The 25907-nt window shown below is 41.9% G+C and overlaps 1 long non-coding RNA gene across 2 annotated transcripts in view; it reads left to right on the forward strand.

The window, feature by feature from the left end:
• LOC118169678 overlaps positions 1–1843 on the forward strand; it is a 114048-nt gene extending 112205 nt beyond the window's left edge. For both annotated transcript variants that reach the window (XR_004752228.1, XR_004752227.1), the window contains one exon: positions 1056–1843. This is a non-coding gene — a long non-coding RNA (uncharacterized LOC118169678). The remainder of the gene's footprint in view (positions 1–1055) is intronic.
• The last annotated feature ends 24064 nt before the right edge of the window (positions 1844–25907 follow it).

A 25907-nucleotide genomic window follows, 5' to 3' on the forward strand; every position in this document is an offset into this window, starting at 1 on the left:
ATAGGGAGATCATAAGACTGCCCTCTGGAGTTCTTCACATCCTTTCAGATAAAGAGTGTGCAGATCGATGTACTTCAGGTGAGATGGATTATCTACAGTATGGGAAAGGCATCATTTAGTCTGGGAGATCAGATCCTCCTGAGAGTTCATCTCCACCCCCTCCTCTTCCTTCACTGTACATCCTTCCCACCAATGTCCCTCCTGAGGTGCCGCAAGAGCTTTGCCTGCCTGACGTGGGGTCTCTCTAGCTACTGCCTGTCCTTATCCCAAGTAATGAAGGTCATGGAGCTGAATTCCTCCTTTGTGCCACTGCATTGGCCAGAGGATTTACCCCAAAGGCACATGGTAGTGACAGCAGGCACAGGAGCAGTGGGGGGATTTTTGACTGGGAAAGCAGTGTGCACAAGGATAATACTTTTTGGAAGAGCTTGTATCAGGACCCAGAATGTCAATGGCTCCTCTATTCACAAGCAAGCCAGTGCCCACACTTATGATTCCTGTCACAGTGCTGGAATATACACAACTGCCCCCATCACACACACTGCAACCTTGCTCCTAGAACTTCCAGTCTCTCCACATGGCAACCTTTCTGAATTAAAAATATAAATACATCCTAAGGGAAAGAAAATAAGAGTGCTGTTTTCAGCAGAAAACCCAGCTGATTTGAAAATAAATATAGGGAAAATATATAGCAACCAAGAGTAAACTCTGTTTCTCTTCAAACCTGTAAAACTCCAAAAAACAAATAGTCTCAAAATGTGCCCTCTGTCTCTGGTCTTCCAGCAACAAGCTCACTCAGAGCTCAGAACACTGGCAGAAATGAATTACAAGTCAGTTCATGGGGAAAAAAAAAAAAAAAAAGTCATTTCTGTCTTGTTTGCAGAACTGTGTATCTTGCTAGGGCTTGAAAAACACTGCTTTGGATTTCCCATTTAAATTGCTCACATAGCAGGTAACTTCTTCAGGGACATCAGACACAAATTAAAATGCTGTTTATGGTCATTGAAACACTCTAAAATCATACACTAATTCTTACAAATATGTTATTCCTATAGATGTAACCATGTGCTGCTGCCCTAAATTATTATTTGCACTGAAGCAGCCTTAGGGCTGCATCTGAAAGAGGAGACTGAGGAGGGCCTGCTCCAGCTGTGTCTAAGGCTCTTTCAGGTAAGACCCAGATGTGCCTGGGTTTTCTTCCCCCAAGTCCTCATCTTTCTTTGCCCTCATATTGCCACAGCTGAAGGACGCAGCTCTGACGGAGCCGTGAGTACCCCAAAGCTGTCTGATCAGGGTTTCTTTGTGCCCACTCTTGCCATGTCCCATCAGCTGCTCCAAGGACCAGCCTGACCTGGACCCCCTTGTGCTAGGAACCACACAAACCCAGAGCAACTTTGAAAATCTGTGAGTTTGTGCTTTACAGCCTTTTGTATTAGATGCTTCACAGATGAAAGGTAGACATCCACAGTGTGCAAGAGCCAAGAGAAGGAATAAATACAATGAACTTGAACTTCAGATTTTTTTTTTTTTTTTTTTTTTTTTTCTGTGAGTTCAATGTATTTTTTAAATTACCTTAGTACTTCGGAAGGTAGCAAAGCCAAGTGAAGAGGTTCAGACACTTTCCTATGGTAACCTTGATTATGTAAGTGATAGATAACGTGTTGTGTTCCTACCAAAAAAAAAAAAAAAAAGACAAAATACTTTTTTGTAGCATACATGTAGGCAAAGTGAGGCTTACATTGCAAAATGCATAACCAAATGCTGAAAGGTTTAATCTTGCTCAGGCATAAAAAAGTAGGCTCTTTCTGATGGCTGGGAAGTTTCTGATTACATACTTTTTTTTGCTTATTTCTCAAAATGAGACATTTTCAAGGGAAAATTTCAATAACTCCTTTGTACTAAAAGGTTTCCTAGCTCCATTTTGCTGTTAAAACCAGGGATAAAAGGGAATGGGCAGACAGAGCACAGCCTAGCAGGAAGGTCACACACGAAACAGGAGAGGCCTGCCTGTATGTCTCTGCTGTCCTCGAGCCAATCCAAAGGCACACAGCATGACCTGCAGAATTCCAGATCAGATCTATGATTTATTTGATCCTTTTTTTTTTTTTTTTTCCCACTCACTGTTTACAGAGGTTTACAGCTTTTTTTTTTCTTCTTCTTTTTCTTTTCTTTCATTTTTTTTTTTTTGAAGTACCTTGGTCTTATCCCAGCACAGAAGAGCCAACTGTTACAGGCTTTGAAAAGTCTTGTGGGCCCACAGCAAGGTTTCTTGCCCAGCTCCAAGGATCATTTCCCTCACCTCTGTATGTGCTTCCCATGTGCTTTATGCTGGGGCTTCCAGCCGAGAAGTTACCTCCTATACATATAAGCCCATATTCTGTGAGTTCTCTCTAACATAACTGAGACAAGCATTAGATCTCTTCACCTGGTCTTCCAAAAACAAGGCAACCCCCCAAGCCTATTTAAAGCATCTCTCCTACTGCAAGAAATAGGTCTCGCCTTGCCTGACCAAGGCCTGGGCATTTAGAGCTGCTTATGATTCACTTGCAGAACACTACAAAAATTCAAGACCCTCCTTATAATGTGTGCAGGATTTTCTGCAAAAAGCCTGTAAAATATCTTACATTTTGTTCATCTTGGCATTTGCGTCTGCTCTGCTGGCAGAGAGCTCTAATTGTCAGGGACACAATAGGCTGTGCTCTTATCTGTGATTAATAGACATGATCTTTCCAGAATGATAAATGCAGGTAAGTAAAGTCTCCATGACTGTATCTATGCTACATCATAGATTATCAAAACCCCTACAATGTGGACATGATAATAAACATCTGTGGTGTCTAAAAGTGCTGGCTAAGAGTTCTTAATGTCTGGAATTTGATTTTTATGATTTTTATGAGGCACTGAAATTCAGTATTTCAGTTTCTTAGCTGTTGCTCAGCTCTCTGTTCTAGTGATTTCCTCTGCGTTCCTCTTTGAGACTGCCTTTAAGCAGAAAGAAGGACCCATTCCCTTTGCAGCAAGACAGCTGGGAGCTGTGGCAGTTGGGCGAAGCATGTACTATCCCCCATGTGAATCCTCCTGGGGGTGATGGATTTGGAACAATTCATATACTTTTTTTTTTTTTTTTTTTTTTTTTTTCATGTAGCAATATTTCAGGAGGCTGAGGTCCTCTGAAAGTTGCTGCAGCAATGAACTGCCAACATTAATATATTTTATACCATCCAATCATGAGGGGAAAAATGGTGGTTGCAACTGACAACCAGTGTGATTAAAAACACCCATTAAAGAGATTAAGAATCTGCAAATGCTATGGTACGTAAGACGCAGAGCACCGCGCTACTATGCAGATGGCAACATCTGTAGCAGGGATGTGACATTCAGAAAGGCGCAACAAGTTTCTCAGATGCTTTTGCAGCCTGAGATGCAGGCCACACACTGCGAGCAGATGGCTCCACTATGCTTCATCATACACAGAAATACTGATTTGTTGTCATGCCATGGTGTAGATTTTTGTTGATAGCAGGTTAATGGCATTTGGCAGTAACCATTGTGCAGCCTTTTTTCCATTTTTTGGTGACATGGATTATTTTTCCACAGCGCCACACGGTGTGGCACTGAGATCCCTTCTCTGGTATTTCCTCAGACCACCTTGGTAGGTTTGGGGAGTTTGTGAGGGGAGGAAAGGAGCAGCTCAGCTCTTCTCTACTTGCATGGGAGCCAGGAACCAAGCAGGAGGTTTTGGCTGACACACAGCTGTCTGAGGCAAGCTCTGTGAGCAGGAAGTTTTCAGCACTTGGATCCTGAGAAGTATTATTTTCAGTGCATATGTCCTCCACCAGTCAGAATAAGAATGAAACATGGTGGAGAAACTTGACTAAAATCAACACGAGAATCGTATCTGCTATTTTGTCTTGAGTTTGTGCTAAACTTACAGGCAGAGCAGTAACAACCAGAAGAGCTTTCCAGCAAAGACTGGTTCAAGGTGCCTTGAACCTCTGCTCTGCTGTCCCCAACAAGTGACACACTCCTGGGGACAGCTGATGGCTATGTTCTGTGTCCTTGAAGTTTTATCTGCTTAACTCACCGAAGAGTCTCTCTTCCACAGTGGCAACTCTGCTTGTCCAAAGTACTTCACCTGGCAGACCCAAAGAGGGCATTCATAAGAAAGAGAAGCAAAAAATATCTTCCAAGGAAGGGTTCTCTATCAGAAGAAATGTTTGAGTCCATGACTGGCTGTATCCACTTTATAAGTCATGCCTTTTAATTAGACCTTTATTACACCAGGATTTACAATCTATCTAATGGTTAGGTTTCCTCCAAGATTAATTAGTTACTACAGAGATATCCACTGCCATTTCTGTATGTCAAAAATTCTTAATCTTGTAATGCATACCAACAAAATGTGGGGAAGACCATCTTCTAAATACTGGTGATAATGACCAGGATGATAATATTCAAACACATTTAATAAACGCATTCTTTTTTAAAAAACACATCAGTCCTATAATCTTTGAGTACAGAAATACAATATACAGTTTTATTAATATGAATGAAATGTCCTCTTCTATTTCTAAATAACAAAAGATATAAAGAGTGAGAAGATGAATTATCAACACATTTAGAAATTGGCAGGCGAAAGTACTGTCAAAGGATCAACAGGAGAGAAGAGTGAAAAATATGAAAGAAATTGTGGGACAGCTGCAAAAAACACCCACTGCAGCCACGTGGGCATTGCTGAATGACATATGCGTGGAAGACCTAAACAATTACTTTTGTATCAGCTTGAGGACACTTTAGTAGGTTGGACAACTGTAGAAGACATTTCAGGAGATGCTTTAGACCACTCACCTGATTAAATAAAGTTAAGCACGTGTATAAGGGACTTGCTGCCTTGGGATCTTAATTATTACGGACAATTTCCATGTGGGTGTTTGCTTTAACATTGTCTCCTGCTGGAGAACAGCTGGCTGCAAATGGGCTGGCAAGGTAAACAGAAACAGGCCTGCGATGCCTAGCAGCTCTGACAAGTCTCGTCACCAGCACAAATCTGTTGCCAACCTGACAGGCATAAAATGTCTTGGAAGGATCCACATTTCATTGCAGTTGTGCCTCGTGGACTGTGTCACACTCCCGAAGCTAGATATTCAGGGCCCAGTGATACAATTGCTGTTGTACAAACAGCAGTGTACAAACACAGAGGGAAGAACTGAGATTCTTACCAAATAATCACTCTTTTGAAGTTTGTAAGTTAATGTGGTATTTGTGGATAAACCAATGCTGTGTTGGTCTACAGTGGAGTGCTGGCAGAACTGGCTGGTGCTGTGTTAGTAAACCAGAATGGCTTTTTATTTCTGAATCAATTGCTATTTGCCTAAGTCCAGGAGTGATCCAAGTGATTAGCAGGCAGCTATAGAAAGAAAACAAAACAAACAAACAAACAAACACAACAACAACAACAACCAAAACCAAAACAAAACACAAAAACATTTCCCTAAATAACTGAAATAAAACAATTGGGAAAAAGGAAGAGGAGGCAGCAGTGGATACGTGACAGTAGGGCTGGGCTGTGAAATAAGGGCTTGGTGTGCTGGGCTTTCAGTATGTTCAGCAAACAGCCAGGGATGTTGGCCATATCATTACCAGCACCTAATCTTGTGCTGGGAAAAGAGGTGTATAAACCTGCTACTTATAAGCAGCTTTTTTGCCTGTGATGAGCAGAAGAACTGAAATAGAAGTGGAGATTATGTTTCTGTAGTTTCCTCCTGGAAACCCTGTGTTTGTTCTTTTTTCAGTCCTGGATTCACCTGCATTGCTAACTGTACTGGCACAAGGAGCTAGCAGCAGCGTGTACCCGTGGGGCACGTTTCCAGTGATGAGTAGCTGATAAAAATCAGCTCCTTTCAAGTAACTGTATTGCTATTTAATCCAGAATGCAGGTCAAAACCATAGCTGGCATCACGGCCCAGGTTTTGCATCCAATTTCATGGCCTCTCACAAAGCTTGAGTGTGTATAGCTGGTAGCCCGAAACAAGGCCATATTCTTTTGTCTTGGTCCCTTACCTTGGGAACACAGGTTGGTCTGTCAGGCAGACCCACTCAGCTGTTCATCTGCATGCCTAACTTTTAAATGACTACTTGAATCCGCTTAAACAAATACACACAGAGCCATGGGAAGGCAAGGCTACACAGAGTGTAGAGTCACTCCGTAGTGTGGAGTGACTAGAGAGAAGACATACAGAAAGAGATGAAAAACAGGTGTACTACAGAAAGGTTATCTGCAATACTGAGCAGACTGGCAAAAGAAAGCAAATATCTAATGATGGTGCCAAGGTTTTGAGCCTGATAAATAAGAGAGTTGAGATGACTGAGAAGACAGGCAGGATGATATGGAGAAAAATAAGAGAAAAAATAACATTTTCTGTTTGGAGAACAACAGTCTAACACAGTCACCAGGAGCAGACAGCATAGAAAGCAGCAGGGGCAGGGGTGCTGGATAAGACAAAGACAAAAAAAACAGGCTTTGGGGTGCAGCTGGAGAAGGTGAGTTTGAAAAAGAGAGTGTGTGCTAAAGTACATGAATAAGGAGCTTCTTCCTCTCTGACAATGAGTTAAGGATGAGCAATGGAAGCCTGTTTGCAAATGGCCTAAGATAGATCCTCAGCAGAAGAAAATGGAATAAATTTCAAAGTTAAAACATCAGCCTTTGAGCAGTGGCCTAGCATAATTATACTCCACGTGGAGGCAAAGCCTACAACAGATAACCAGCCCCTGTCAGAAAACCATGCTGATGCACAATGTCAGGGTACTACTGCATGCGGTGGAGTGGCAAAAAAAGGTCAGCCAGAAGTTCAACTTGTCCATCAGTCTCGTGTGGAGAACTTATCAATGGCATGGGCTGCCTGGTGGCCGTACCTGGGAGGCATTGCCCTTGTAGCCTCCCTTTTCACAGACAGCGGGACGCCTCCGTCTGTACAATTCTGGTCTCAATAATCATAGGCTTGTAATGATCTGACCTACTTGGCTGGCAGGGCTGAAGCACAAAATGGAACATTCTGAAATTATGTTCAAAGAGCAGGAATAGTGTTGTGGACCACCAGGGTTCACAGTAACTATATAGCAGCAATGAAACAAATGTAATTATGTTTTTTACTCTCATAATCCATAGAGACCTAATACTTCCTAGCACGTTGCTGTACCAATCAATAAATAACCAACATTTTTCTTATTTCATTAGTTTTCAGATTCATTCATTTGTTCCAGCTCCCCTATATTTTTACCAGCATACACAAAATAAGATGTTTAATATTTAATCAGTATGGGAAGATCAGCATTTTTTGAAGTTGTTGCACTTGAGTGAAACTTTGAGTTTCACTGCTGGTTACCATGTAAGGCAAGGCCATACTTTATCTCAATTGATCATTCTGCAGACTGGCTTCACCTAGCATGTACATGCAGAGGATTAAAATTTTAAAAGCATTCTTGAAGTCATGGGGCCAAAAAGCATGATGAAGATACTGGTTTACGTCTCTTTTTTGGAGCAGTGCGGGATGGTGCAGTAATCCTAGAATGATCCTGCACTCACAGACCTCTTAGTGAGTGAAGGAGAGTGCTACGTAACTACCAATTATGTTGCTACAGGTCCCGAATGGCACCATTTTGTTGTTAGAATGAACAAAGGATGCCTACGAGGGAGTGAAATGTAAGGTGCTGAGAGAGGAAAGTTTTCTGTGGCATGCTGGGGGAATGCGGGCAGCAAGGCTAGCATGACAGATCGTGATGAATGATGTTACATGCAGAGAGGCTGGGCCAGATGTGTGCATGCAGTGAACGTCTGTCCACAATGAGCTGGGCAACTTAATGGGACTGAGCAAAGAAAAGCTCCTTTCTAAGATGGGATTTCATCCCCCTTTCTGAATTGTCAGGACCTTTCATTTAAAATGTTACTCTTGTAACAAGGATGGCCATGGGCTACAGTGCATTAACCCATTTTGATGGGTTAGGGCAACACAGTAGAACAACTTCATTGCAGACTGGAGAGACACAGGCTCGCTCCAAATCAAACACTCTGAAACTGTTTGCTGTTGAGGAAATAATCTCTACTTCAATTTTCAGCAACTAGCACAAGCAAATCTGACTCTAGCTATACAATACAAACACTGAAATTGATGCTAAAAAATATAAAAAGTTATTTCATTTGGGAAGTTATTAAAAATACATTTATTTAGGCAAATTTCTGGGTAAACAAAATATTTGGCAGAAATGTTTTGCCCACCTCTGGTAGCAATGCTGTATGACTGAAATCTTTTATAAGCAAGTAATATTTATTCCAGAACACAGCTAACATCATATACTGCTGAATATTTGGATATATATTATTGACAGCTATACGGGGAGGAATAAGGTTAAAGTGGCAATCAGGTAGAGTTTATGCCAGTAATCACACTACTTCTTACATCAGTCACCCAGAAAAGAAGTTAAGGAAACTACTGAAGTTTCCTCTTGGTTTCCTTTCCATTGCAGTTTCCCCTCTTTGCTAATGAAATGAACATAAATATGCACAAATAGCAAAGGCTTTTTTGTGTAGCTTTGTAACAACATCTCCTGTGCCAGAATCCTTCTGTACTGAGGAAGCTTTTTTATGTTACAGGCCATCTCCAGCACTGCTGGGAGAAAACGTGTCATGAACTGTTAGGGGTGGGTAAGCTTGGCACCAGAGTAATGTCACGTTGCAGCCCATAGTCGTGAGATACGTATAAACATTAGAGGCAGCACTGATAAATCTGGAAAGTTTATGTGGCTCTAGAATGAAGAAAAGTCTGCGCCATAAAGCCAGGGCTGACAGCAAGAGTAGAACAAGCCCACAAAGGACAAAAGCTTGCAAAAGTATTCTACAGCTTTCTGCTGTTTGGATGTCTTGAAGAACAGCATTTCTGTATAAACTCTACATAAAGTGGGTGATCTTTCAGTTCTTTTTTCCTTTTGACTGACAAAATTTCAAGAAAATTATCAATAAAATCAATTAATGTAAACTTTATGTGACTTTTCGTTGGCTGTCAAGGACAATTAGGACCTACCCGATAAAGAAGCACGTTTGCCTCCTGCATCCATTCTTTATCTCAGTGTATTACAGTGAAGTGTCCTTTCAGTGGGTGTTTGATGAAGAACAATCATTTTTTTGAGGCCTTTCTAAGAGACAGAAGTTAATTGGTCCCACTTTACTGACCTACATCAGGTAATTTATCTAAACACTGTAATGTAGTCATATATAAAATGGCAATTCCTTCACTGCTCAAGCAATATAGCAATTACCTTTATTTGTGTATTTATTTCAACTTACCAGAGATGTCAGCCATGGGGCTACACTTAAAAGTGTATCAGCAGTTCCCTTTTCCAGGCAATTATATTTTAGAAAGCTTTAATTTTGTTGTACCCAGATGTAATCATAGAGGAAATATGTCTTTAACAATGAATGAAAATTGGTTGGATACATTAAAGTCAAGAGAAGTACAAAATTAAGGTGAAAACTATTATCAGGACAGGATTTTATTATGAAATGCTCATAAGCAGCTTGGTATTTTAATATTTTTATGTGGTTATACAACTGTCAGCAGTTTCCTTTCTATTTTCTTTCTCTTCTCTGGGTCATTGGGCAGAATAACAAGTGAGATTTGTAGTTCTTACCCACCTACTATGCTGTTAAAGTTTCTTGCAGATATGCCTTTGATTTCCAATTTATTGGCTCATACAGTATGTTATAAAGCAGCAGTTGTATATACAAGAAATGGGAAATGTGGGCCAGTAACTGAATAAAGCCTCTAAGTAGTTTCAGTGCTAAAGTAAAACGTACTGTTTCAGCTGCAACACATGCCAAGGCACGTACTGATATCTACCCCAGCCCTTTGATGGGAACTAGTGGCCATGCACAGCCTCTCTGTGTTCACTGGAGCTTGTAGAACTAAGTGCAGAACCAGGGTTTCATGGTCTCCTGGGTCTGCCTAGGCTTTAGAATAACTTTCCTACTGCAATCAATTGAAGAACCTGCTTATTTATGTTGAGAGAGCAGACTATGGCCTTTGGCAGATAATCTTGCTGTTTTACATGGAGTAAGTCACAATCTAAAATGCACAACTAAAAGACATTAAATTATAGTCGTGGAGTGAATGTCATCAATCTGAGGTTCAGCTGCAGTATGTCGGAGAACGTAGCATTGGGTATTCACGGTCTGCATCAACTGCAGGGGTATCTTTTGTCAGCCTTTATTGATGGTCAATGTGTGTGCAATGCTCAGCACAAGTAGCTCAGAAGGGCATCTGCAGCCTGGGGCTCGATCCTCAGAGCCCAGAAAGCTGAAATTCATCCTAAATGGTATTTTCTTACGCTGGGTGACAAAACTGGCCATGGAGATCACCCAAGACTGCACTGGCATTCTTAGAAGAGGTATCACAACTTGCAGTCCCCAGCATATTAGAAATGTCTGAGGATTCAGTTCAGTGAGGCTGAGTGTACAGTCCTTCTCTCCCTGTCTTGTATGGGGAAAATATCCATCTGACAGGAATGGGACTAAAAGAAGTAAACATTTGCTAGATTTCAAAAAGATGATGTTGCTGATAGATGGATGATGGTAAAAAATGGTGGTAGTACTTCAGAGACCCAGAGAACCAAATCACTGCCAGGATCACCATCAAGAGTCACAGAACTAGGTAAAAAATATACTTTTTGAAATACCTAAGTATGTTGGCCTTTGGTCTTTGGTAAATATTATTTTTTTTGTTTGTTTGTTTGGTTTGTTTGTTTGTTTGTTTGTTTGTTTTGTTGTTGTTGTCTCAGAAGTAAATAAGGAACATTTTATAACCGTCAAGAAAATTCTCTGCTTTCTCCACTTCAGGTCATCATAAGAAGAATAGAAATGACACAGGCAACTGTTACCTAATTAAGTAGATGGACTGATGCTTTTAACATTGATATATATATATATATTTCCTTTCTGCATTTGGAAATCATAGAAAAGAAAAGCAGCTATACAACTTCAAAGCACTTTCTAGCACTGGATGTCATTAGAGATATTTCAGCTGTTCTTCCATCCCAACAGCTCTGGCTTTCACATGCTGGACACACTAAACAATGGTAAGTAGAGAATGGATGACGCTTTGCTCACACAGTAGAACGTGGGTGTAAGTACGTACCCGAAGGGACATGCCTTCCAATCTGGTTTCAGAGGCCTGCTGGCTCTGCTTGCGCTGCAATGACATGAGCTCTGAGGCTTCCCTGGCTAGCGGGCTGAAGGTGTTAATTGTGATGCAGGGAGGGCTGTGCGTGGGTGGTGCTGCTGAAGAGCCTTGAGCGAGGCAGATGAGGAGGCAGATCCATGCATACTCCTTGTGGTTGTTGCTCACCCCACCTCCCTCCCAGGGCACACCAAACGTGTTCTGGTTCAGCTCCGTGCACAGTGCAGCACCAGGGGGCAGAGGGACAGGAGCAAGATGCCCTGGCACTAAACCATGAAGCAAGAAGTCCTGAAAAGTTTGTATTTCCTCTGCACGTGGACTGACTCTACCAGCAGGCCAAGAAGTTTAGCCAGTTACTTGTACTGGCACAGCTTGCCATTAAATAGTTAATACTGCCTTATGCTGAATGCATTGTTATAAGGCCTCTAAGGTATCACATTTGATGGACACGGTTCACACTTCTCAGAACCATTATTTCAAGCTTCCTGCAAGCTCCTTAGTTTACTCAGGCTTCGTATTATGCCAGTTATTTTTGCAGCTACAAAGGCTGGAAATGCAAGGCCAAGTTCTCTGCCAGGAAGACCTGGCGCAGGGCCGCACGCCTGCAGGCCGCAGCACCCACCCTGGCTGCAGATGGGCTCAGGAGAAAATCCTGCCCGCCGGGCTGGGGACTCAGCCCAGCTCTGAGCAGGAGGGTGGCCAGCCACGCTGACATGTCACTCCTTCAGGTCTATGGTAAAACGCTTTAGCCATTTTGAAAGCCATGATCTTTCTTATGCAGTTTTCATTGCAAAAATCTCCAATTTCATTTTTCTTTCCCCTGCTGCCCCACCACCCAGGTGTTACAGTGCCACCAGAACACCAAGTTCGGTGTCGGCAGGCAGGAACTTGCAAACGAGACTGAGCAGCTGATAACATTTTATTCAGCTTGGGCAAACATAGGACCCAAGACACAAAGTGTCATGAGGCACAAGCTGAAGGGAAGGTGGGGAAGCTGTGCTTCAAAGCCAGGAAATAAGGACATTCTTTCACAACAGCAGGTTATGCGTATGGAAAATTACCTACAACCAGGAAAATGTGAAGCTAGTATTTTCAGGGTTATATTTGTTGCAGTTTAATAGTCTGTATCTGGTAAATATTAAAACAGTCCTAAGCAATGCTTCTGTAGTTGAAGATAGGTCATATTTTTTTAATTGCAAACACAAATTTCAGGGCATATAATTCAATCATGTAAAGCCACACCAGCCAGAAGCTTGCAATCTAACTGCCATGCTGGGTGCAATTCCTCCTCCCCTACACAAGACTGTACAAAGCAGCCAAGTTGGTTTTAGTTAAATAACGATATGTAAAAAGAAATGTACTTGGTCTCAGTTCAAATATTGCCCATGTTCCCTTTGACAAGAAAGAGGAGGATTTAAAACAAAGATGAGAATTTCAGAATGGGCTCTTTCTCTAAGAATATCCACTATTTGCCGTGGATGTAGATCAACTCATTTTCATAATTATTTCCAATGTGGAATTATGTCAGCATCTGGCACCGTCAGTGGGGTAGTACTGGAATACTGGAATAATTTAGTACAATGAGGATATTAAGTCCCAAAGATGCTAGTGGGGCTTTCCACTTTAAGATATACACAGTGCAGATTATGCTGCTAAACAGTAGCAACAGATCTTGTCTACACATGGAGTTATTCCTCCAAAATTATGTCTGGACCCTCCCTATTCCAGAAAAAAAGTGTGTTTGATGCTGTGCTTAAGTCATTTTCACGGTAAATTAAAATATCTGAAAGGAAGAAATTTTATTCTAGAGTGAGTTCTCACGGAGTTCTCTAAATACCTTTTGCATTATAAAGTCACATCCTACCACAATCTTAATCTGAGCTGCAGATAATGTATTTATAAAGAATATGTTCTCAGGGTATGAGAAATATTGCTCAAAACACCATCCAAATGTTGAAAATGTAGTATTTACACTGGATAGATGCCATCCTTGTCTGGCAGGCTAACAGATCAGAAAAAACTGTCTGTGAAAAGATGACTGTGGGAGTGGCTGGGAGTCCAACAGTCACTCCCTCCCCCCCCCTCCCAGTTTTTAACATAATTGTACATCCTGGTGTTATGGTTTAAATCAGATTTTAAGGAGTCCATTATGATGCATCTGTTTAAAATATCAAGGGGAAGCACAATTCAATAACACTAAATGTACAAGGGTGAGGGCTGCAAATTAATACTGCTGCTCCTGTTTAACTAACTGCCTCCTGTATTAATGCATCTTAGACATACAATTTCACATAGCCATGGTCCTAAAGAGTGTCACGAACTGTAAATAGTCAGTTTTGCCTTTGAATGTCTTCCCATGCCCTCACACAGTCCAGAGCAGACCTGGTGGTCTTACACACAGTAATCCAAGTTTGTTGATTTGAAGTTCAGATTTCAGCCCAGTTATGCTGTTGTTACAGGAAATCAAAATGTTCTGCAGCTATTAGTCCATTTTATACTTAGTGTTGCCATTTATATTACCTGGAGAAATAAACAGATAACAACCCATGCAAATCATTTGTAGAGGAGCTAATTCTATTTCTTCTAAAGCCAGTACTAAATCTCTTCCATATGGTTGATACCAAACATTACGATGCAGTTGACGAAAACGTGACTCCAATGAAGTCAATGAGTTTTGTGACTGACTTCAGGAGAGCCAAGATTTAATCCATTATCTATCTCTGTAGTGTAGGGCCCAGCTGTGTTACAGTAAAAATAATAAAAATAAAAAATCCAACAACAAAAGCCTGAAACCATTAATCAACTCAGAAAGATCTGGTTAATGTATTGCAAGATAGGCCTCTGTCGGGTGATGCGTGCCTTTAAATTCTGCAAGCACTTAGAGAAGCCCTGCAAAAGAAGTGACACATGTGCAGCCCTGGTCCCTGAGCCCAGACAACATCCATCCTGCCTGCTGCAAGCATCCTGGTCGGCTGTGGCTGTGCTTTTCTTCCTCACCCTTTGAGGCCCTTCTGACAGGCAGACTGCAAACTTTCCTAGGCAGGGCTCGTGTGACCGCCGGTTGTGGCCAAGGATGCAGCTCACGATGTAGGGCCCTGAAACGAGCGGGGCTGAAACTGGGTACAAACAGCGGGAGCTCCCACGGTGCCCTGGTGCAGGATCAGACACTTGGACATTGAGCCTTTATTGCAGCCATTTAAATATAACATATAGCTGCCTGCCGTGTCTTTTTGTTGGAACGTTACATCACTTGAAGCTGATATAAAAATTCAGTTGCCGAAGTAATGCCACACGCTCTGCACCACCCAACATAAATTAGAAGGCTCAATTTAGGAAAAAAAAAAAAAAAAAAAAAAAGTTTCTCTCACCACTGAAACCCAGATCCCGCACACACAAGCACATAATCTGACTCATGTCTGCGAACCCCAGAGAATAAACGGGCTTGTTCACACCGTGATATCGTACACGTACTTGTTCAGGCAGAGTGCAGCACGAAGTAACAAACCGCTGATGAACTGGGAGACAGAATTAGATTTCCAAAGAGCGGATTTAAACATAATGGTGGTGTGGCTCTGCACACCACACCATGAAGAGGGACTTACAAGTGTTGCCAAAAGCCTGAAGATATCACAGTTGATCCTGAAGAGTCGTTCAGGAATGCAAAGTAACTCCCAACCCCCTTCATTTCACTTAAAACTCTTCAAAGTAATGTAGGCTTTCACACACCTTAGCCATATGCATGTGGAAGTCTGTAATGCTTCGCTTACTTTTTAATTCATGTAAGTTTGATGCTTTGATCACACTGCTGCTACACTTTCTGCTTGCATTTTTGCAGTCTTTACATTGTATCTGGTGACAGAAAACTGAAAATTTCATTAGAGGTCAGAGAAAATCATTATTCAGCTCACATGGCAAACTTGATCGTTTTTGTAGATGCTTCAGAGCTCAGATCTTTTCCAATGTAGTAGACAGTGTGATGTGGTATTTTTCTTCAGCTTAAAAGGTGCAACTCCTTTCTGTGAATGTTATGAGTTGCCGTCATTACCTAAGACCACTGAAGTTTTATATAAAAATCTGAGATGGAAGAAAAGCAAAGTTTTTTTTGCTATTTATTCAAATGTATTTTATTTCTGCATTTTGCCAGTAAAGATATATATAAATTACACAGTAATATTCCCATCCTTTTAATCAGAGGTGATGAACACAAGGGTATATAAAACACTACAAGTTTTGAATCAGTGAGATAAATATACATTTTATGCTGTATGGTCTGCACATGCACACAGGTCTAGCCAGCTTTATATTCAAACACAAACACCTAGTTTTGGAAGCCATGCTTAATTTAAGACATTCAAACTAAAGCAAGCACTACACCTCCAACTTTCCCATTCGTTCATGTGACTCAAAATAGATCACAATATGTATACAGTTTTTCTTTTTAACCCTCCCTTAATATACAGTGCATGAATCCAAGATTACTAAAATGCAATTTACTTCCAGAATTTTAGAATATCTACTTAAAAGTACTTCGTGCTGTTTTCCTCCCCCTCTTGGAGGGAACAACGCTGTCTCTCCCTGCTCGTACTACGTCTCTTTGGGGCAGTTTTTGCCTAAGAGCTGCCCGCTCCCGGTCGGGGCCGGTCCGGGACTTGTGGTCCCCGCTCCAAGCCCGGGCTCGAAGAGGAGCCAGGCGTGGGCAGCGAGCCACTCGGATCCCTGCGGGAGTTGGCCTCGAGCATCAGCCTGGCCACATGAGAATCACTTCTCCTCACCTGCCTACAACGAAACTTTAAGTATTTTCTACCCGCAAATCTGCAGTCAACTTCCCCGTTGTACTATTCTCGTTTCATCCTCCCCCAGCGCCCGGTTAAGCTTCGGGCGGCTTTGCCAGGCGGCTCCGTTCCCCTCCCGGCGGACCAAGTGTGAAGCCCGGCACAGCGCCCAGCTGCGCCAGCACCGGGCGGGAGCCCGGGAGGTGCCCCCGGGAGGCGCCTTCGGGAGGTGCCCCCGCACCCACCGTCGCATCCTGGCGCTGTCCCCGTCCCTGCCCCGTTCCTGTCCCCGTCCCTTTCCCCCTCCCCGCCGCGCTGCCGGCACCAGCCGCGCCTTCTCCCCCCGCACTGCCGAGGGCAAAGGAAAGGATGAACTTACGTGGCTCCTGCGGCGGCACCGAGGGAGGGCGGCGGGGCCCCTGCCCTGCCCTGCCCGGCCCTGCCCGGAGCCTCTGCCCGCCCCGCCGGGTGCCTTCCAGCCCAGCTCTCCCCGCATTGTTTTCCCCACTCCATTTCCCTTTTCTTTTTTATTTTTTTTTCTCTTTTTTTTTTTTTTTTTGATTTGCACGAAATCGAAAAAAAAAAAAAAAGCCTCCCACCCCCCTCAAAAGTAAAAAAAATCCCCAACTCCCCGCAGACCGCTCGTGTCGGCTGGGGGAGCGCCCCCGGCGGCCCGGGGGTGGGCGCTGCGCGCTGCGGGGCCGCCGCATTCCCGCTCCCACAGCGCCGCCTGGCGCCCGGCCCGAGCCGCCTTCAGCGCCCAGCCCCGCCACCCGGATTTAGCTCAACTGCAATCTTTCTTCTTCTCTCTCTCTCTCTCTCTCTCTCTCTCTCTCTCTCTGATTTTTTTTTCCCCTCTCCCTCTCTTTCCCTCCCTCTCTCTCCCTCTTTTTTTTTTTTTTTTTTTTTTTTTTTTTTCCTGGATCCTCTTTTAAACCCACTCCACACTGCTTCTCTGTCTATTACATGCTAATTTAATTTTACTATGGACGATATTTTCAGCATTTGCTGAGGACAGTAAATTTTGTAGTTTATGTTATTTCACTTTTTATGACTTTTTAACACTTAATAAAATTTTATTAGAGCACTTTTGTGTTTACAAGGCCACAAAACTCTTGGCAGGTTGTCAGAAGTCCTTTTTATTATGATCCTACTGATATACTGCGAGTAATGAAATAATCATGTCCAGAAATGTATCAAAGGCCAGAGGGATTATCCAATTTAATAGCTCTACAGATGCGCTGCGAGGGATACGGACAGGCAACGCGTCGACAGGCTAAAAAGCCTGTGCGAGGAGGAGGCAGACCTGCTTAATTTCTTTACCATTTCAGGCTGGTTCTGCGCTGTCCTAAAGGCAACCGCGCTGTCATGTGACTGCGGGTGGCTTCAATAAAAATGGATTTATTCTGTTGCAAAAAGCTCTTTTCTTTTTATTCTTCTTCGCTACTCATTCAGTGCTGCTGTGCTTGCCCTGGTCTTTCCACTGCTTGCAACATTCATTAAAATACAGTTTGCTGGAAAAAATCCAGTGTCATAGTGCCATTGTGCAGTAAACAGTGGCTTTGGGCACTAGGATCTGGTCTTGCAGCCAAAAAAAATACAGCTGTTTTTAAAAAAAAGAAAAAAAAAGAAAAGAAAAGAAAAAAAAACACACCAAAAATAACAAACATAAATAAAAAAGCATGGGCAGAACAAGCTGGTGAGAATGAATACAAGCAAGACATTTTACAGTCTTCTGTGCAATGATTGCTTTTTGCTGTGTCTTTGAAAGGGTACAGTTGCAGGAGCGCTCTCATTTGTGCGTGTGCCCTCGTTCCACAATGGGCTGTTTTTCTGCACTGCTGTCTGCGCTATAGCCTGAGATACTGCAGCTGTTTTTAAGGTCATTTCCTTTTATTTTAAATAATTGTTCATTTAACATATGTTGTTAAACTCATTCTTGCGTCAAAAGGAGGCGATTATACTTCCTGACCCTGAAAGCAAGGTGGGTGGCTTTGTTTTATAATTAAATTTGCTGTGTTCAATTTCATATTTTTCTTTCTCTGCTGTTTCCTAAAGAGCATGCCAAAAAAGATAAAAGGGAGCAATGATACCAGGAACATTTCAATGCCAGTCTTGCCTTTTTAACATGTTTTGTTCCAAACTTTTAAGCTTCACAGGGACACCACAAAGACATATTTTCATCATTCCACAATTAATCGTTTAATGCACTGTGATTGAAAACCTGCCCCACAAAAGCCTGCAATGAGACTGTATTTCCACGTTTCTAAGGTAGCATGAGGACTTTTCTCTTACAACACAAACCTATGTAGCATATTTCAAGGTAACTCATGATACTGCCAATAGGGATTTCTTTAAAAGAAAGCAGGTACTATCTGTGTATTTTAAAAATACATTTGAAGAATTTGCAGAGACTTTGCAAACTGACCTGAAGACAAAGTTTGAAGTGATCAGAGAATTTACCTTCAAAATCATGACAACATAATGTTGGACTACATTTTGATATATTTGTTCATATTGTGATTCTGCCTCACTCTTGGAAGAGTGCCTCCAAAAGCAACGGGGCTTCTGGAGGAATTAAAATAATGTACAGTGTTAGTAAATACACCAGAAGCTGACCCAGGAGAAGTACTGTAAATCATTTGATGCGGTGTTGCTTCAGGACAGAAGTTTTGTTTTTCCAGAACAATATCATCTACTGTAAATCATATGTTTGCAGGTCAAGGTCAATTTAAACTTTTAAAACCTATAACAGCCATCAAATCAGAAACCTGCAGGATGAAATGATGTGGTGAAAGAGGTGATGGAGTGGAAATTGTTAACCTTGGAAGAGGAGCGTTCACAATTGTTCTTTGGAGAGAAAGAAAAAACTGAGAAACTCATTGAATATAAATATGTGTACATGCTACAGATTGTTTAATCAATGAAGCATCAAAGTAATTTAACCTTTTCCTAGGTGACTGAGTTTTCTTCTTAACCAGCAGAAGTGGCACAATGAAGCAAGTATGCCATCATCATGGAGAAAAAGAAGCAGAAGGGCAGGACGAAGGAACCACGCCAGGTCTGGCACCTGTGCAAGGCTGGCAAGATTGTCCTGGACGAAAGAAGACAACCTCAGTGGAGTAATGTGGGGGAGCAGGGAGCAGCATGACTAGGGATGGTCCTAATCCCTTTGGGGACAAAGGCTGGCCCCACGAGAGGTCCATCAGATGCCAACAGGCACTGTCAGGTCACTTCTGTTGGGAGGAACTTTCCCCTCCAGCAAGGATGGCTGGAAGACGAGACTATGGACATGGGGAATGTGTGTACGGGGGGAAGTCTGCAGTCACTCTGTTACTGTCTTTACACATAACCTCTATGTCCTGGTATTCTCTTTAATATGTGATCAAGCAGGCTGCACCTGTGAAACACAGCATACTCTCGGTACATAGTGCAGTGCAGAATCTACTGGCAATCTGGTGGAAATGAGAAGATACATATTGATCATTGTAACAGGCCGGATCCTAGATCTATTCGGGTCAGTGGAACTTTTGCCATAGTCTACAATGAGACAATGTTATTCTGTTTTAGTTTTTAAAAGCATTTATCTGTGAGCTTCGTAGTGACTTTCTAATATCAACAAGCACAAAGCTGGACTATGGTATGCTATGGACTGATAAAATGATTAGTAGTAATTTAACACTATCATATGCATGGTTACCACAGCCAGTTTTATAAACAACTGGGAAAACAATAAATTCTGAAAATCATTCCAGAATTTCTTAGGTAAAGAAGACAAGATGCTCTGTGAGAGTTGCTTGGGCTTTAGCCACAGAACTCCCATGAATTAGAGTTGTATTTGTGCAGCTAAATCCCATTCTGATTTCTGAAAATAAATTTAAGGATGATGATGGAGTCACAAAGTCAAGTATACTCCCTTCTGGAATCTATTAAAGTGACTTCAATCAGGACTTTAATTTTCTTTTACCAAAACTGCCTGCAAAACAAGCGATAAGTACTTTTTTGGGGCTGTTATTTTTTATTTTTATTTTTGTTAGGGAAACCATTTATTTTCTGAAAACTGCCATTTTGCAAGTCAGGTGAAAATGTAATGAAAAATATGGGTCCTTCAAAGCAATGAAAACATTTCCAGGGACGTGGTTATTATAACTTGAGAAGGAAGGCCTGGTTCATATAGGTTAGATATCATTATGTGTACTGGGTCTGGCTGGCATGTTAACTTTCCCTGCAGCAGCCCATACAGTGCTGTGCTCTGCACTTGTAGCTAGAACAGCAGTGGTATCACACCAGTGTTGTGTCTGCTGCTGAGAAGTGCTGGCACAGCATCAGGACTCTCTCTGACCCTCCTAGGGGGTGGGCAAAAAAGTGAGAAAGAAACATCAGCAGGGCAGCTGACCTAACCCAACCAAAGGGATATTCCATACCATATGATGTCACACTCAGCAATAAAAGGTGGAAAAAGGAAGAAGAGGGGAGGGGTGGGCTCTCGTTGCGAAAACGTCTGTCCTCCTCCCGAACACCGGCTACATGCATTGAGGCCCTGCTTCAAGGACGTGGTCAAGCATCGCTCATTTGTGGGAAGTAATTTCTTTCCTCTGCACTTCCACATAGCTTTTACTTGTTTTGTTTAGTTATTCCCTTTCCCCCTCCCTCTTCTCCTTTCCCTTTTTTCCCTTTAGTTGAATTGTTTAATTAATAATAATATTTCCTTAATAATATATATATATATATATATTCTTTTTAATTAAATCATCCTTATCTCAACCCGTGAGTTGTTCTTTCCTTTACTTCTTCCCCTCCTCATCTGAGGAGGGGGAGTGAGAGAGCGGTTGTGGTGTTCAACTGCCTAGCACGGTAAAACCACCACATTATGCTCCCCAGATATTCAGTAGACCACAAGCCAAACCCTTTTTCTGTAGGTTCAAATATGGACCGGAGCCCACACCTGCCACCTCTCAAATGAATGCCCAATGTCTAGGTGATGGGGTCTTGCAAAACAGGCCTCCCAGTGAGGACTCTCCAGGGAGCGCCCAAGGGAAGAGAGACAATCACAGCAAAGTTTAAATAAACAGTCCCATTATTTTTTATCAAAATCCCTGAAGTTTGGTGGCTACATTGCTGGGGAGTTAGTCTGGAGCTGTGACTAGATCATAAGATTGGAAAAAATGCACATTCCTATAAAAACTTTAACCTTTTCTTTCCTATGTAGTCATCTGCCACAGAGATTAGTATAGTGCAGATGTATAAGAGGACAAAGATACATGAAGACAATGATTTAAAATTAAAGTTTATAAAAATAAGACAGTTGAAATGGTACCTGCATTGTAGTTTTAGTACAGTTTAATGGGCATATGCCAATGAGCACTGTGCCTCTGTGTCCAAACTGATAGATGTCCCCCATAAAAGCTTTCCTGAGAAGAAAGTCAGATAAGTGAAACTAGGTAGAAAAATAGCTGTAGTTTCTGCAGCTATAGATTATTCAATCAATGCAACTCCTATCTAACTCGATACTACCCACGTCCTTGGATTTTCTTTCTGAACTCTAAAGCACAAGCTGGAGCCAAAATTCCTCTGATGAGTGAGGCAATTTTGAATGTCCAGAAACCCTTCCCAGGGAGTAAGTGGTAGTTCCAGACTACGAGTTTTATGTCTGAGACCAGAAAGGGATAGCATTTATGATTGTCTAGACAAAGCTTGGGGTTTTCTTTCTTGCTTAGTAGCATAGTTATCACTTATAATGTAATGTAGTTTATGTTCTTAAACTGAGAGGTGGTTATGGAATCATTTCATTCTTTATTGTTTTGGCTTAGTCCCATTCTTCTTTTCCTTTGCTTGCGCTACACACACACACACGTATCTCATTACTAGTTCTCAAGAAAATGTTAACATTTCTTTAGTGTGTTTCCTGGTATCTTATGGAGACAACTTCATAAATGGTGAACATAGCAATACAGAAACAGTCTAATATGACTGCCTCAAAGCGCCCAACTCAGCATAACTACAGAGGTGCAGTGCTTAGCCACAGGAATTATAAGCAGCAAACACAACTGGAGAACTTCCTACCTTATATTGGAAATGCTTACCACACTGCTGTACTCACCCTGTTGAGCATTTAGGGATTAGGGGTTCAGCACCCCTGTGAAAGCTATGCATGTGCCCTGTGAAGGCTATGCATGAGGCAGAGCCTTCCCTTTGGCTCTGTACTGGAGGGGCAGCTCTGCCATCCTTGGGGTAGCTGGGGCCAGGAGCCATTTCAAGCATCATCGTATTGACCCAAATTCTGCCTTTAAGGAAACACGGCAAAGACTGTCAGTAGCCCACCCTGGTCTCAGCCCATGCTGTGTCTCCCCCTCTCCTTTTCCCACTCCCAGCCATGCTACTGGGGTGGTTCGCGGGAGAGGGGGAGGGCTGCTACCACCTGCGGGCCTTCTTCTCCCTCCTGACCTCTGGTGTGCAGTGCTTTCCTGATGCACTGTGAGGCAAGGCTGAGCAGATATTTATATCTGTCATATAGATGACAGATACCAGGATCTTAAAATACCATTTAGAGGTGCTGTAGCAAGGAATATGTTACGCTGCAAAAGCTATTTAAAAGTTTCTCATGTAAACAAGGACTGTCTCCAAGAAGAGTCCCATGCATAATATTACACTGTAAGCATTAGCTTTAAAAATTATTACAAACAAAATAAAACTCACCACATCAAAATGGATTTGGGCTATGTGACCATTCAAAGCTTATTAAAATGACAAACTTAAGCAGGAATGCTTAAAACTCAGCACGTGTTCATGTGCCAGTTAGATGTAAAAAAGACTCCAGAGGCTTTCTTGAGTCTTTCATGAATTACTCCCCAGACTCCAATGCTGGCCAAAGCATGGCCATCACTTGGCCCCAGTTCCCTCTCTCCATGTGATCTGTCTTTTCACAAAAGATTAAAACCTGACAGTCTTTCTTTTCACACCCATACTCTTGGCAACTCTATTTTCCTCAGGGAAATCTAGCATCTTTATCTTCATTCACACTTAAAAAAGGTTTGGTTTGCAGAGCTTTAACACTTCTAGTAATGCGGCCTTTTCTTGCTGCATAGCATAAGCTCAGGGCCTTTTCTTTTAGCATGAAGGTCTGCTAGGGCACGTCAACACCACAGCCTGCGGTGTGCTGCAACAGTCCCTGTGACAGCATCATAATTTGCTACAGGCTTTGCTACAGTGGCCCTTTCACAAGGAAAATTGCCATTTTGCTGAATGAACATAGTCAAAACGTATCTCCACCTTTTTCAGAAACTTCAGCGAAAAACTGTGGTCCTAATTTCACACTGTTCGCACGTCTTAGCCCAAGCCTCTCATTCACTAGGGGTAAGCAACAATGCTTTTTGCAAAATTGTTGCCCATAAAGTGAGAAGGTTACAGCAGGATGTGCTCAGTGGGCCAAGCGCAGTACAGGCCTAAATGGTGATGTCCAAACAAGCAGTGCCTCTTGTAGGAATGGAAGTCAAATAGGAGGGGTAAAGAGGAAGCGAGAGAATGAAGGTTACATCCTTCCCAGTCATTCTTTACCTTTCCACAAAGTAAGTTTGGCTCTAGGAACAGCAAAGGTTTTGGTCAGTTTTTAGACAAGTCGAATTGAGTCTTCTGTGAATAAAAGTTTTGGCAATTCATCCAGCAGGACAACTTTGCACATCAGGTTTCTGTGATTTAAGTGACATCATTTTTATCACAATGACATTGAACCAACCTGAAAAATGTTTCAAGATACTAAATCCTTCAAGCTTGATATTTGGAATGGGGTCCTCTTTCAAAATTGGAATTTTCCCATCACTGATGACATCTTTGTATTATGGAGTCCCTTATCTTTCATTCTAATGATATTGCATAGACCTGTCTTTGTGACACACTGAAGACCTGTGATAAAGTGATGCAGTGAATTTTCTCACTGGGACATAAGAAGAAGATGTGTCCTGGACATCCTTTGTTTTCGTTGTAGATTTTTTTTTTTTTTTTTAATTCTACCAAATGTTGTTTCAAAACAGAAGATAATTCAAAACAGATGAATTTGTATTAGTAAGATATTTCAAAAAGTCAGTATCACAGGGAGAAGGTGATCCTAAAGGTGGATCAAATATACTACTTATTTCAAAAGTCTTTGAAAAATTAGCTTCTGTTTCATTCACATTATTTGCATGTCTTCACTGCTTCAAATTACTCCTGTCCAAACACTCTTCAGCCATTTCCCTGTAGGCTAACACTGATACAGTGACCGCATGTCAGTTTAACAGCACATTCTTTTAAAAATGCCATAAGAGCCATTGCATACAGAAAACCAATAAAAGCTTTTCAGCTACTTCTATAGCATTTGAACTGGTTGGTTTCATAGTGAATATTAGTGAATAATATGAAGATGAGTGGTTTCTGCTGATTTCCCACAAGCTTTGTGTAATTTTCAGAGTACTCCCATTTAAGCCTGTGCTCACTAAGGCAGTAGGTGTGTGTGCGCTCCTCACAAAAGACACGTGAGGAGAGTGAGAAGTCTCTAAAAATTGCTCCCAGTTCCATAAGGAACATACCTTGACATGAAAGCAGTGCCTTTTATTTAAAGTAATCAAATCAGTCTGTGGAGAAAAGAGGCTCTATTTTTAGTGTTAGTCCATTCTTAAATGTTTTTGGTAGGTAATACACCTGGGGAGAACCCCCTGCACTACAGAAGACGCAACAAATGTTCCAGACATTCAATTTAATCAAAATATCAAATACCTTTCACTGCAGTCCAGTTAACTTTTGTAAACTAAACAAATACTCATGAGACTTTCCTTGCAGGATGGACTTCTGGCAGTGGATATATAAACACACTTTGTAGGCTGAATCCTCTTCCACTAACGTGCTTTGTTTGTGGCCCAGTAAAAAATCGGAGAGGGGAGGGTGGAAGGGTCAGCCGCTGCCCGACATCTAAAATCTTTATCAGTACCAGCAACCCCTCAGTCGGTGTCAGTGATTTGTGGTATTGTTGTTTATCTGTGTATCACTCACTTGGACGCACTGTTTAGATCCAAAGGTCTCAAGACCATTTGCAATCTCTCCTCAGCTTGCTGTACCAGACAGGGCAGACATCTGGCTGTCAGTTATAATTGCGTCCTGCACCAGAAGTTGTTTTTAAATACTCTTGCTTCCCTTTGAACGCAGAACGGTGATGCACAACAGTTTCAAGCCATTACTGCAAGAGGCAAAGTCAATCCATGGCTTTAGCCTAGTTTGAAACAAGATTTATGAGAGATGGTGGGAAGGGGGGCCATTTTACAAAAGGGTGGCTGTTTTAGCCTGCTTGGCTTTTAATGATACAGCAGTTTCCTTTCCAGCCCATACAACTTATTCTTTGAACACTGACAGAAATAGTGCATCAGAAAAGTATTTTTGTGGTGTTGCCATGTTTACTGTTTCCTGTTGTCTTTCTTTGGAAGTATTTTAACAGAAATTAGGACTTCACATAAAAACCCTACAGGCTCTGGGATGAAAGGATTTACTATTAGGTTTCCTTCTCACTCAAACATGGTGGACTGTGATTTAAACCCTACAGACTCATGACAGGATATGATGCCAATTAAAAGCACAAAACCTAATTTTTTGACAGAATAATCACATAATCCCCTTTCTATTATCTGGCTAAAGGGTTATTGACAGCACCTTTATTTCTCAGCCCAAATCTTGGATTTATTAGGCTAACAAACTGCTCTTGTTTAAGTTATATGGGCCAATGAATATTGTTGAATGTCCAGGCACAGGACTGCATTCAATATTGTAAAGGGATGTTTTTCCCCTGGTAATTGTCACACTGGGTCAAGAATGCACAGAAATGTAAGTGGACAGCTGGTTTTGGTTGAAAGTAGAGTTCTGATTTGCTGTTTAATACCAAATCAATTAT

This window comes from Oxyura jamaicensis, chromosome 7 (genome assembly GCF_011077185.1).
Source record: "Oxyura jamaicensis isolate SHBP4307 breed ruddy duck chromosome 7, BPBGC_Ojam_1.0, whole genome shotgun sequence".
Classification (NCBI taxonomy): domain Eukaryota; kingdom Metazoa; phylum Chordata; class Aves; order Anseriformes; family Anatidae; genus Oxyura; species Oxyura jamaicensis.